The sequence below is a fragment of the Cavia porcellus genome, unplaced genomic scaffold (genome assembly GCF_034190915.1).
Source record: "Cavia porcellus strain 051 isolate PalLab524CR breed Dunkin Hartley unplaced genomic scaffold, mCavPor4.1 scaffold_17, whole genome shotgun sequence".
Classification (NCBI taxonomy): Eukaryota; Metazoa; Chordata; class Mammalia; order Rodentia; family Caviidae; genus Cavia; species Cavia porcellus.
The window spans coordinates 14,790,224-14,803,708 of record NW_026947500.1 but is presented as its reverse complement, the minus strand read 5'-3'; the positions used below and the strand labels follow the sequence as shown (position 1 = coordinate 14,803,708).

At 44.6% G+C, this 13,485-nt stretch overlaps 1 pseudogene; it reads left to right on the top strand.

Moving 5' to 3' along the window:
- The first annotated feature begins 3,402 nt into the window (after positions 1 to 3,402).
- Positions 3,403 to 8,929, top strand: LOC111756096 (ubiquitin-conjugating enzyme E2 Q2-like; annotated as a pseudogene).
- The last annotated feature ends 4,556 nt before the right edge of the window (positions 8,930 to 13,485 follow it).

Genomic DNA, 13,485 nt, shown 5'->3' with positions numbered 1-13,485 from the left:
TACTGCATTATAGTTCAGATTTCTGACATTTTAAAATAAGAAATTTCTGCAGAAACTCTATACATTGTATTTTATTTCTGGGTATGCATGATTTTCAAGTTACTCATAAGCAATTTCATTTCTGAGTCCCTATCATGTTTTAGATGTGGTGCCAGGCCATGTTTAGGTAACTTACCTCAATATATCCTAGTAGTAAGCTCAGTAATAACAATACAAGTTGTGTAGAGTTTTTGACAGGAAAGACAGAACTCTGAATTGTGATAAAACTGTGAAGAAAAGCCCCTAGAATAGGCAAAACTTTGACATGTGAGGAGGAAGATGGATTGAAGAGGGTTGAGTCAGGATTGGAGTATAACATGTCACAAGAGACCAGCATGGTTAAAGGCTTGGTGGCTAGATAAAGTACCCTCCACCCAGCACAGTCAGATTATCTCCCCATGGACAGATAACAAGAAAATTAGAGCAAAACTCTTCTGCCAAGTGGTCACCAATTCAGCTGCCCAAATGTTTCCTATTGCTGTTTCACAGGTATTGCCTTTTCAACAAATGGATGAAGAGAAATGCCTTTAACATTTCCATTTCAGTGACTTATACTCATGCACCAAAGAATCCTTACTAGATTTTACATTACAGTGAAATACCTACATGGCATGCATATTCACAGATGTATACACACCTGCTTATATTCATACATTCATACATATGTTTGTGTGTGTGTATATAATTATTCTTCAATGTCAGTAGAGTTTGGTTCTAGGATACCAAAGTTTAAACACGCTCGACATACAATTGTGTGCTATTTGCACACACACACACACACAAACACACACACACATATATTTATACACACGCACACACATTCTTTTATATATTTTAAAGCATCTCTAGGTTACTTAATGTTGTTAAAGTATCTAGGGAACAATAACAAAAAAGTTTGTATATATTTAATGTACATATGACTTTATAAAAATATTTTGATCTGAACTTAGTTAGATCCACAGATTCGGAATTCTTGGAAACAGAAGCCCAACTCTCTCTCTCTCTCTCTCTCTCTCTCTCTCTCTCTCTCTCTCTCTGTCATGGGTGTATGACTATCTTCAGAATAATGAAATATCCCAATATAGGGAGTTTTTATTTAGTATTTTTTCTCGTCTTTCTTCCTTTTCTCCTTTCTTCTCCCTCCTTTTCCATCTACGGCATCTCTTAGATGAAAACTTAAGAGACACAAAATGACTGAGTCCTTCCTCTCTTGGGTTGTCAAGGATCTCAGGACTCTGATCTAGTGTGGGATCTAGTTTTGATGTCTGCATTGAGGACAGACATGGAATTTCTGTTAAGTTCTGTAATTTCTGTTAAGTTCATTAGTAGGGGAGCTATTATCATGGTGTGGGGGGATGGGGTACAAAGCAAAAGGGAGAACCACGGTAATTCAGCTCCAGCTAAATGGATCTGGCCTGAAGTCTAAACTTTGACTATTTACACACTTCAGTTTTTAAATCTGTTTTTTTTTTTTGTTTTACAGATTTCTTTTCCATACAAAGGAGATGGATGACCAGGAAGATAAACTATTTAACACACAAGAAGTACCTAGAAGCAGACAGCAATAGATATTACCAACAGCTGCTGTTGCTATTAGGAAAAGTTCAGGCTGAGTGAGTAAAGAATTGTGGGAGCTATGCCAGGATGTCACAGGATGAATTCAGAACTGGTCCAGGGTGTGGCTCCTTTGAGATCACCTGCCAAGATAGGATCAGGCATGCCCATGTTGGCCTCATCTGGGTAAACTAGGGTAAAGAAAGCATTCATATCCAGCCTGGACAAACACACCTACCAGGGATTAAGTCAGAGGAGTAAAGCTGTGCTTGTGATGTCAGTGCGCTTCTTCCAAATCCACCACAATGGCTATGTTTTAAGGAACAGAAGCTTACACTTGGGTATAGTTCATGTGAACATGGCAAACAGTTGGGTTCCATGGCTGAACATTTTTTGCATGGTGCTGAACCTTTCTTCCCCAGATAATTTATTTAACTTTCTTGACCTTAGTTTACTGATCAGTACACAAAGGAAGATCAGTAGCATGCTTCCTGAGTCTTCCTACATTTGTGATAGTCCTATGGGCTTGGGCTTTGAGGATATGGCTTAAATTTGGTTGAAATGAATTGAAGCTAATTGGAGAGACAAGGTAGAGTCAGTCAGGTGTGCAGTGGGCAGAAAGCAACACAAGATTCTATTAGGTGCTGCCATGTGGGGTGTCCAGTGAGTGGGGCTCATGGGACTCAAAGAAGTGGTGGTGGGACCAGGATGAGCCATAGAGAGCTCAAGAGCATGCTCCTTGTAGTCCTTATGAGCCCCATGTCTAGTTCCTTACCGATCCTGGATTTGGAACGGCACATATATGGCCCAGTAACCCCTCCTCCAATTTCTGAGAAGTCCCTGTTTCACCTAGGACTGAGATGGACTCAACTAGATTTTAACATGAGCCTTTATAATACTTTGCATCTGGAAATTGGATCTCTTAACTAGACTGACCATTTTTTGACCATTTTCTTAATATCACAGATCAGAGGCAAGTTACTTCAAATCTTTATTCATTCCAAATATATATGCATTCAGTTATATGGTAATAACTGGGAAAAGGTTGTGAAACCAAGGAAAGTAAGAATGTCACATATCTTCTAGAATATCTTGGTTAGAACTAAGAGCAGGGATTCTGGAGGAAAAAAATGTTGGATTTCCAGGGAACAAGGTAAGTTTCACATCTCCTTTACTAGATTTCTTTGAGCAGGATTTCCTACTAGCAGATTTACACAACAGCATTTAAGGAATGACATTTTAACAGTGTGTTCTCTTTCATTCCTCTGATCAAATAGGGATTTGAATCCTGGAACTGAATTTCTGTGGAGAATAAGTGATTTTCCCAATCCAAGTTATTGTGGATGTGTGAAATTCTAAAACCTTCTAGAATTTCCCAAGGAATGAACTGTCAATGAAAATGGAACATGGGTGGGTGGAGTCAGTTGCAAAGGGAGAAATCACCCACATTCCTGCACAAGTGCATGTGGGAACCTCATTCCCTTCATTTTCCAGCTGGCTGAGGCCATCAGGGCTTAAGGTTGCACTGAAGTTTTCTATGACCATCTTGACAAGAACTATTCATGGGAAGCCATGTACACTCAACCCTCATGTCTCTGGAAGGTCTAGAACTAGATACAGAATAATATGCTTCATCGGCAATGGAATGAGTTGATATGTGGACTCTGGGGGAGGATCTACTCCTCAGCAGCTTCGTCACTGAGGTGCTACATTGATGAATACTCTCAAAGAGACAGAATGGGGCAGCAGAAATGACCTCAGAAGAGGACAAAAAGAAAGTGTTCCTAAAAATGTTTGGATCAGTATAAGATGAAGGATAAACAGCTTATTAGTGGTATAAAATTAGAGAATAAAGAAATTAAAAAAGAAAACATGGTCATATTAGAGAAGATTAGGAAGACTCAAGGATAAGGATATTTAAGTGGTGAATATCTGGGTCAGAGCAAGCTTCTAATAGACTTGTGAAAGAACTCAAGTACAGGTACACATCATAGGGATTTACTTGGCAGAATTCATAAATAACAGTTTATTTGAGTGGCATATGAAAGTTGATCATGCTAATCCTTGTGAAGATGTCTTTAGATCTTAAAAGTTAAAAAAAAACTAAAATAAGATCTTCAGATATTAAAATGTTTATTTTGCTTGACTTCTTTTTTAAGGATACCTTTTGGGAGTGGAGGTGTATTTGGGTAGAAGAGAATCGTGCATGGCACTTCTAACAAGACAGGGATGGAGTAATGCCTGTCTGATAGAATCAGTCATGTAAATAAGTGCCATCTTAGTCAACTGCAAAGCTAGAGTGTAGTTTGGAGCAAATAGGAATCAATGTCAGGAGCCCCATAGTCTTCTAATTCATTTTTTTAGATGCATGAGAAAAAAGGCTGGCATATTCTTCCATTCATGACTAGGCAAGACACATGAAACTCACTTCTTTAGATGCCCCATATTTCAGGAATCTCTACTGGGGATTCCATATAAGACACATCATAGAATACTATACAGCTGTACTACACAGAGTGCTATACAGTACAGAACGTTGTACAGCTCAAAGGAATATACACTCCCATGCATGCACACACAAGTACACATGTACACTCACTCACTAGCATAATTTCTTTATGTATTTATTTATATTTGAGATGAAAAATCATTAACTTGCCCAGGCTGGTCTTGAACTTCTGGCTCCAGTGATTCTCCACACTGTAGGCTCCAGAGTATCTGGGACTCCAGGTACACACCATCACCCCTACTAGATACACGTTTAAAATACAGAGCTAGATGATATATGTAGGAAACAGAATAAATTCTTAAAGACATGCTGTACATTTAAACAAGAAATTCATACAGATAAAATAACAGTGTCTTTTTGATATATCTACAACAGTGAACTTGCTAGAGAAACAAACAAAACTATTGAGGATGAAATGTAAATACCATACAGTGAACTGAGGTTTATGGCTTCTATGTGTGTATATATATTATATATATGTATATTTGTTTACATATAAATATATTTTGTATTCTGATATTATTGGGTGGAACCCTTTGTACATGTCTTCTAAGTCCATTTGTTCACAAGTGTGATTCAGTTCTGTTATTTCTTTGCTGATTTTTTGTATAGTTGATCTCTTTGTGACAATGAGGTGGTAAGGTCCTCCCTTACAATTGTATTATTTCTTGTTTGATTTTTAATGTCTATTAACATTTGTCTTACATAGTTGAGTGCTGTTATATTTGGTGCACATATGTTTATGATTGTTATCTGTTCCTCCTCCCTCTATTAAGTATGCAGTGACTTTAGCTCTTTTGGTCATTCTTGGTCTCAAGTTCACCTTGCCTGCAAACAGAATAGCTATCTCTTATTTTTTCTGGGTTCTTGTCACATGGAGTATCATTTTCTATGCTTTGAATTTCAATCTATGAACTTCCTTTTGGGTTAAACATGTGTCTTGTATACAGTATATTGTTGGATTTTGTTTCTCGATCCACTCTGCTGGTCTGTTTTTTGACTGGTGAATTGAAGCTACTTACCTTAATGATTATAACTGATATGCACTGAATTATCTTTGTCAGGTTATCTTTCTGCTATTGGCTCCATGCTTTTCTCCTCTGTTTAATTGCTTGCCCTATTGTTAGTTTCTTTCTGTTGTTTGTGGAATTGTGGTCTTTTCTATATCTTTCAAGAATATCTTTCAGTACTCTTTGTAGAATTGATTAGGTGGTCATGAAGTTTTTCAGCTGTTCTTTGTCAAGGAAATATCTTATTTTTCCATTAATTTTGAGAGATAGATTTTCAGAGTACATCAATTTGCATTGGAAGGTGTTTTCTTTCAGTACTTGAAATACTTCATTCCATGTTTTTCTTTACTTGATGGCTTGTGTTGAGAAGTCTTACACAATTCTGATAGGCTTTCCTTTAGGTGATTTGTTTTTTTCTTCCCATCCAAGTACTAACCAGGCCCAACCCTGCTTAGCTTCCAATCAGACGAGATCAAGAGCATTCAGGGTGGTATGGCCATAGATGATTTGTTTTTTTCTTTAGCAGCTTTTAATATTCTGTTCTCATGCTGAATTTCTGGGATCTTGGTTGCTACATTTCAAATATCAATTCAATTGGCTAATGAAAGGAAAATGTATGTTAGAAGTTGAGGACATCTTTGTTATATCTTTTAAACCATTTTTAAAAAGTTATGTGATCAAAAAAATTTAGGTTTATAATTCTTTAATTACTGAGCACCTTTTAAAAAAGTAATCTGGTACCATCTCAACAATATATAAACACACATATACACATAGGCATAACATAATATATACATTTATATAGCTGGGTGTGATGGAGTACCCCTGTAATCCCAGCACTTGGGATGTCAAGGCAGGAGGATCACTGTGAGTTCAAGACCAGCCTGGGCTACATAGTGAGCTCAAGGCCAGCCTGAACTGTGTAGTGAGAACTTGTTTCAAAAAGACAAATAAATAAATGAATATATATAGACACATTTATGCCTACACAATAAGAAAAAGATCTAAAGTTATAAATAATCAGTCTTTTAAACTTGTATTATTTTCATGATTTTTAAACTTCAGCAATACTTAATTTTACTATAGGATTTGTTGGTGTTTTCTGGCACAATAAAGAAGTGAAAAATGAAGAAAACAAAAGAATGGCTTTACTGAGAATGTGAAAAGGAGCACAAAACCTATCGTGGTGGGGCTATGTCTTTCAACCAGATACAGAGAGGCAGAGAGCTTTATGGGTTGGTCTGATCTCTGATTGGACGTGGCATGTGAGGTGGACATTGATGATAGGTAACTAACTGATTGTAATTTTCTTTGCATGCAAACAGGAAAGGGAGTTGCAATTAGGGCAACTTCAGAAGGAAGAAGTAGTAAGCGTTCCTGCTTTGCCCTTCTGCCATGTTAGGCCACTGCCATAGTGGCACAGTAATTTATACCAGGGCAAGAATGTTTCATTCTCATCTTAGTATTGTTAGAAAAAGGGGGAAGACCGTGTCTACTACTCTCTGCAGGACAGGGGCGTTGTGTTGGGCTTTAGAGGTGGTTGGCAGGATGACGGTTGATGCACATGTAGAAGCTGGTACCAGGTGTTTCAATCAGGACAAGCAGTTGTCAGGATGAGGGTGAGGGTTATGGTGAGGCTGAGGGTTAAGGTTAAGCTTAGGCTTAGGTATCAGGGTCAGGGTCATGTTTTAGGGGTTAGGGTTAGGGTTAGGGTTAGGGCCAAGGGTTAATGTTTTAGGGTTCAGGGTCACTTTTAAGCACTCCCAGCCAGGGTCTGGCAGGATGGATTAAGGGCCATGCTCCAAATTGAGGCGGGTGAGGCCAGAAGGCCCCCAGGGAAGGAGGGAGCCAATCCTAGCACCTCCAGTCACCGGGCTCCCTCACCTCACCCCACCTCTGAGGCCATGGGCGGTCTGAAGACTCCTTCCGTCCATCTCCCCTCTCCTACACCCATCGGGAGTCTGGCCTCTGCTGCTTCATCCCTCCCTCTGCCCCAGTCTCCACTGCTGTGGTTTGACCACACCAACGCTATCCCTCTAGAGTCCCACACTGAATAAACCACTGTCCCTCCATCCAGGAGGACGGAAAAATCAGAAATGGAAAATCACTCAGGTTCTGAGTGAGTTCTGTGAGAAAAACAATGAGCAGGATGACCCACCGTACCTCTTCAGAGAGAGAAAAATCAACTCTAGCCCCCCCTCCACTTGACCACACAAGCTGGGGGACGGGTGAGATGGATGTGGTGTCTGTAGACCCAATGTCAATGTCACATCCCAACCAAATCTAATTTCTGATGGGATGTCCTGTTTTCTTTCTTTTGTGTGATTTAGTTAGGATGTGACATTGATATTGTCACTTTCCAGTTTGGGGCCATTTGTTTGGAACCCTGAACCAGCAGGCGGGTCTGTACATGAGTGGTCCTGAGGTCAGTTAATTAAATTCCAAATTTATCAGTGTGGCTGCTTGGATTCCCATATTGTTGTTCACAAACCCCCTAACCTCAGGCTCTGCTTATTTCTGAGCACTTTGCCTCTTTTTGCTTGCTATCTCTGCTTTTGGGTGTCTGTCCTTTCTTCGTGTCTGCTGAACCAAAAATCAATGAATGTCAGATTTGACTTTAATCATTTCCAGGGGGAAGGAAGTCTTTCTTTTCTGTGGTTGTTCTGTCTGAAATCTTTGCAGTTTTCCAGATCAGGGCAGGCCTGTCAGACTCTGAAACGAGCAGTCCATGAAAGTGGTTGTTGGTTGCCCAGCTGTTGGTCTCTCTGCCAAACCAAAAATCTGTCAGACTCTAGCTAAAACTTTCCCAGTGGGACATCTTTCCTTTTGGTAGTTCACTGTCTATTCAAAATCTTTGTGCTTTTTTTCTTTTCCTAGATTGAGGCCAGCCACTCTGTGAGATTTTGAAACAAGAGATCTAAGCAAGTGGTGGTCGCTCAGCTCAGCCCAGCTCAGCTCCCTGGACTGGGAATGCACCCATCTGGCTGCTCGGATTCCTTTGTGTGTCTGTCATTCACAACCCACTTCAGTCGCTTTGCCTCTTTTGGCTCTCTGGCCCATATTGTAGCTTGGCATAACTGACACCAGGAATAACCAGCCCAGCACTTCGTTTCACTAGTGCCCTGTATTTGACCCAGGAAAGTGGAAGATGACTCAGGGTACAAGTCCCATGAGAAAAGTAGAATGAGCTGTAGTACCTACAGAATGAGATAAATGGAAACTTGCTTACTCAGAGTGTCGGGCGCAGGCGCTCAACACACCCCGCCCGGGACGATAAGACCACGTCAGCTTCCGCAATGCGTTACATCCCTCTCTAAATTAGCCAATCTGTGCGCACCTCGTGCTCACTCCGTATTCGCCCCGTGCTGACTCTGTGGCAACCCCTGATTGGCCACAGCTGGGTATAGTAGCCAGAGCCTGCATTCCATTCCCGCCCTGCTTCCTCGTGGCAGCCTGTGATTGGTCACGGCCGAATATATAAACCAGAGCCCGCGTAAATAAAGCGGCAGTTCCTGTTACCCACAAGAGCGTCCTCTGTCTCATTGGGGGGCTGCGCGGGTCATCAGAAGAGCAGGATTCAGGTGTCAGTCAACTGAAACTGACTGGAAGATTTGAGCCCAATTCTTTCAAACAGGATCAGGATGTCTTTTGTGATTCTGTCTTTTAAAGACTCTGTCACTTTCCAGTTTGCTCTGACACAGCTGCGTGCTCTATCTTCTGGCCAATGGAGGGTGCAGCTGTGAACCCAGCCACAGTGGAAGATCCAGAACCCGACGGAGACAGAGAGAGGCAAATCGATCACAGACATGGCACATGACACATCTGTTCTGGGATGTACCTGTCGCGTGTTGGGGCACACAGAACAGGGGGCAGCACCCTCTTTGGGAGGGTTAGGCTCAGGCTTAGGCTTAGGCTCAACCTTAGGGTTTTAGGTTGTGGAAGCTAGGAAAACTGCTCGGACACCAGCTTCTCTGGGGACTGGCATCTTCCTGGGCTTGCCTGTCGCCTTGCATCTGAGCCCAATGTTTGTTTCCCGTCTCTCTTTTCAGCCATAACATGCTGGAGCTAGCTGCCAAGAATGCCATCTGCCCCAAGGGTCACACCATGTTTCCTCTGGTGCCCATAACTTGTGATGCTGTATACAACATGTGCCCTGAGATACTAACCACTGACCTGCAAACAGGAGCCTCGAGTGCCTGGTAGCCTTGGCCTAACATGCCCAGCTATGCAGCACAGCACAGCACAGCACAGCACAGCCCTCCCTCCACTGCAGGGCCCACCTTCCTTGCCTATCTTCCTGCCCCTCGAGTTGGAAGGCAGGGAAGGTCTCCCTGGGGTTGTCTGAGCACCTGGACCCTGGCAGTGCCTCTGGGGATGTGAGTGTCCCCTTTACACACCAGGGGGCACTGTCTCATCTGGGCGAAGAGTGACAGGCAGGGAACCTGATGACAAGGTAGTGAGGGCTATTTCTCTCTCGTAGATGACCACATGGCATGGCATTCCATTGGAGCGGACCATGAGCATCTATCGGCTCAGATCGAGGAGTATATTTCTTTTGAGCAGGGTTTCCTGTGGGGGGGCTTCAGTTGGAGTCTGGAGGCCTCTAGGCTCCATTTCAATCTCTGGTGGTTGCTGCTGGACACCACTCTGAGGTGCCAGCATCCTCTCTTGGCTGTATATTCCCTGCCTGTTCCCAGTGGGGGGCATGTGTGTGTGAGGGGGATGTCTTGCTCCTGCGTGGCCCTCCTCTCTGGATAGGCCAAGGGCTCAGGAGATATGTAAGGCCATTACCAAGGAAGGAGGCCATCTGAGAGCACCAGATGGCCTGCTCAGGTGGCACACAGACAGACAGACAGACAGATGGACTCGTTTGCCTGTCTGTGGCAAGTGCAGAAAAAAGAACTGTATCTGCACACAGACAGACAAGTGGCCCTCCTGCAGCCCTGTCCCCATCTGTTTGTCTGTCTGTCTGTCCAGGAGGTAGCCACACTTATACCTGCTGTGAAGGGTGGCAGAACAGGTTAGGGTTAGGGTTTGAGTTAGGGTTAGTGTTAGGGTTAGGTTTAGATTAGGGTTAGAGCAAAAGGTTAGAGTTTTAGGTTTAGGGTCAGGTTTCTGTGCTCCGAGTGAGAGTTCGGGTTGCCTAGACGACAGATGTGTCGCGGCTCACCCTACAAACACAGATATGCCCCATTCCCCATCTTCACACTAAAAAACATACATACTTGGCCTTTTTCCCATGCTCAACCTAAAAACACACTCCTGCCCCATTCCCCTGGCTCACCCTAAAAACGCACATGCCTTGTTCCCCAGGCTCATCCTAAAAATACCTACATGTCCCATTCCCTAAGTTCACACTAAAACACACACAAGTCCTGTACTCCATGCTCACCCTAAAAAACACACAGGCCCCATTCCCCAACTTCATAGTAAACCACACACACATGTCCCTTTCATCAGCCTAACTCTAATAGACACACACACACACACACACACACACACACTCCTTGATCCTCACCCTAACAAAACACATGCCATCCCTAATACCAATGCTAGATCCCCTCTCGATCTTTCCTGATGGGATGCCTGTCTCTCTTTTTCTGGTGATTCTGTGTTCAAAAGTTTTATGAAACACAGAAGATCACTTAGGTAGAGAGGGAGGGAGGGAAAGATGTTCTAAGTCCCATGGAAAAGCAGAATGAGCCTTAATGACACACGGGAGAGAAAAATCAAGCCACTGGTTCTACCAGTGAAGTGGGAGACAGATGGGTGGGTGTCTGACTGTCTTTCTGCTGAACCCAAAATCAGTGTCACACTGTAGCTAAAACTTTCCCATTGGGACACCTTTCCTTTTGGTGGGTTGCTGCCTGTTTAAAGCCTTTGTGATTGTTTTTTCTTTTCCTGGTTCAGGCCCAGCCACTCTCTGAGACTTTGAAACAAGGGATCCACGAGAGTGATGGTCACCCAGCTCAGCTCCTCTCAGTCCAGCTCAGCTCAGCTCAGCTCAGCTCAGCTCAGCTCAGCTCAGCTCAGCTCAGTTCAGCTCAGCTCAGCTCAGTCCAGCTCAGCTCAGCTCAGCTCAGCTCAGCTCAGTTCAGCTCAGTTCAGCTCAGCTCAGCTTAGTTCAGCTCAGTTCAGCTCAGCGCAGCTCACTTGACTGGGAATGCATCCATCTGTTTGTTCCAATTCCTCTGTGTGTCTGTCATTCACAAACCCACTTCAGTCCCTTTGTCTCTTTTCACTCTCTGGCCCATCTTGTAGCTTGGCATAACTGACACCATCTGGCACTTCATTTTACTAGTGCCCTCTATTTGACCCAGGAAAATGCAAGATGACTCAGGGTACAAGTCCCATGAGAAAAGCAGAATGAGAAAAATGAAAGCCTGCTCAACCAAAGGAGCAGGATTCAGGTGTCAATCAACTGAAAATGTTCGAAAGATTCGAGCTAAACTGTTTCCAACACGATCAGGATGTCTTTTTGTGATTCTCTCTTTCAAAAACTCTTGTGGCTTTCGGTTTGCTCTGAGGTAGTTGCCTATCCCATCTTCTGGCCACCAGAGGGCGCAGCTGCGAACCCAGTCACAATCGAAGATCCAGAACTCGAAGGAGACAGAGAGAAGCCCAGAAAGGCATCACAGACAGGGCACATGACACATTAGTTCTGGGATGGACTTGTCGCATGGGGAGGGGGGCTCAGAAAGGAGGATGGCACCCCCTTTGGGAGGGTTAGGCTCCGGCTCAGGCTTGGGCTTAGGCTCAATGTTAGGGTTTTAGGCTGTGGAAGCTAGGGAAACTGCTCTGACACCAGCTTTTCTGGGTATCAGCATCTTCCTGGGGTTGCCTGTGGCCTTGCATCTGAGCTCAATGTTTCTTCCTCGTCTCTCTTTTCATCCATAAGAGTCTGGAGCTAGCTGTCCAGAATGCTATCTACCCCAAGGATCACAACACCATGTTTCCTCCCGTGCTCATGACTCGTGATGCCATATGAAACAAGGTGTGCCCTGAGAGAGATGCTAACCACTGCCCTGCAAACAGCAGTGAGCCGTGAGTGCCAGGCAGCCCTGTCCTGACATGCCCGGCTACACAGTACAGCACAGCACAGCACAGCACAGCACAACCCTCCCTCCACTGGAAAGGCTGCCATCGCTAGCTATTGTCGTGGCCCCTGGCAGTCGGTAGGCAGGGAGGGCTCTTTGAGGTTGTCAGAGAAACTAGATCCTGGCAGTGCCTCTGGGGATGATGTGGGTGTCCCGTTTAGCCACCAGGTGGTGCTGTCTCGTTCGGGCAGAAGATGATGATGTGCATGTCCCCTTTAGCCACCAGGAGGCGCTGTCTGGTCCAGGCAGAAGCGTGGCAGGCAGGGAAGTGGATGGCACAGTAGTGAAAGCTATTCTCTCTCTTTTGCAGATGATCACCTGGCGTGGTAGTTGGTGCAGACCACGAGCATCTGTTGACTCAGACTGAGGAGGAGTATATCTCCTTTGTGCAGGGCTTCACATGTGAGGCTGAGGCTTTGGTTGGAGTCTGGAGGACACTAGGCTCGGTTCTAACCTCTGGAGGCTGCAACTTGACACCAGTACCCTCTAAGGTGCCATGTACATGTATATGTATCCTGCCTGTTTCTAGGGTGCACATGTGTGTGTGAGAGGGATGTCTTGCCCTCTGTCCCCATCAGAGCCCTCCTCCCTTGACGGACCAACGGGTCAGTTTTGCCTGCTGCTGGGTGAGGCCTGGGCCTCCCTCCACCGGGAATGTGTGAGGGCCCCCACCAGCTATGTATGGCTAGGCAGAGTATTCCCCATACGGATGCCCGCTGCAGGGAGGGCGCAGCTCCCCACCTGACTGGCTTCATGTGGGTCCTTAAACACCTGCAGGCATCTTCTGGGACATAGGAAACACAGACACACAGCATAGGAGAACTGTTTGTGTGAGTGAGGAACAAGCTGCATCTAGGACCTGAAGGGTGCCAAAAAGCCAGAACCCAAAGAAGAACTGCACCGACACACAGACAGGCAAGTTGTCCTGGGGCCCATGTCTTTGAGGAACCTGCCGCCCTCTCTCTGTCTTTCTGTTCGGCCAGGAGGGAGCCACCTTGATACCTGCTGCCAAGGGTGCCAGAGCAGGTGTCCCAAGTCGGGAATGCCTGAGGTGGTGGCTGTGTCTGATGATGGACACAAGAGAGATGGCAAAAAGGACTGTCTGCTGTCTTTTTCTCTCTCTTTGAGCTGTAGGGGAACGTAGGGTTGTGCGTGTATAGGGCTGGGTCCGCATCCAGTGTCTTCTGGGAACGGCCTGGGTCCTTCTGAAACACAGGCGCAGTCACTGGAATCTCTGCCATCGGTCTTCCTCCTGCATGGGGTCTCCTTGTTGGGG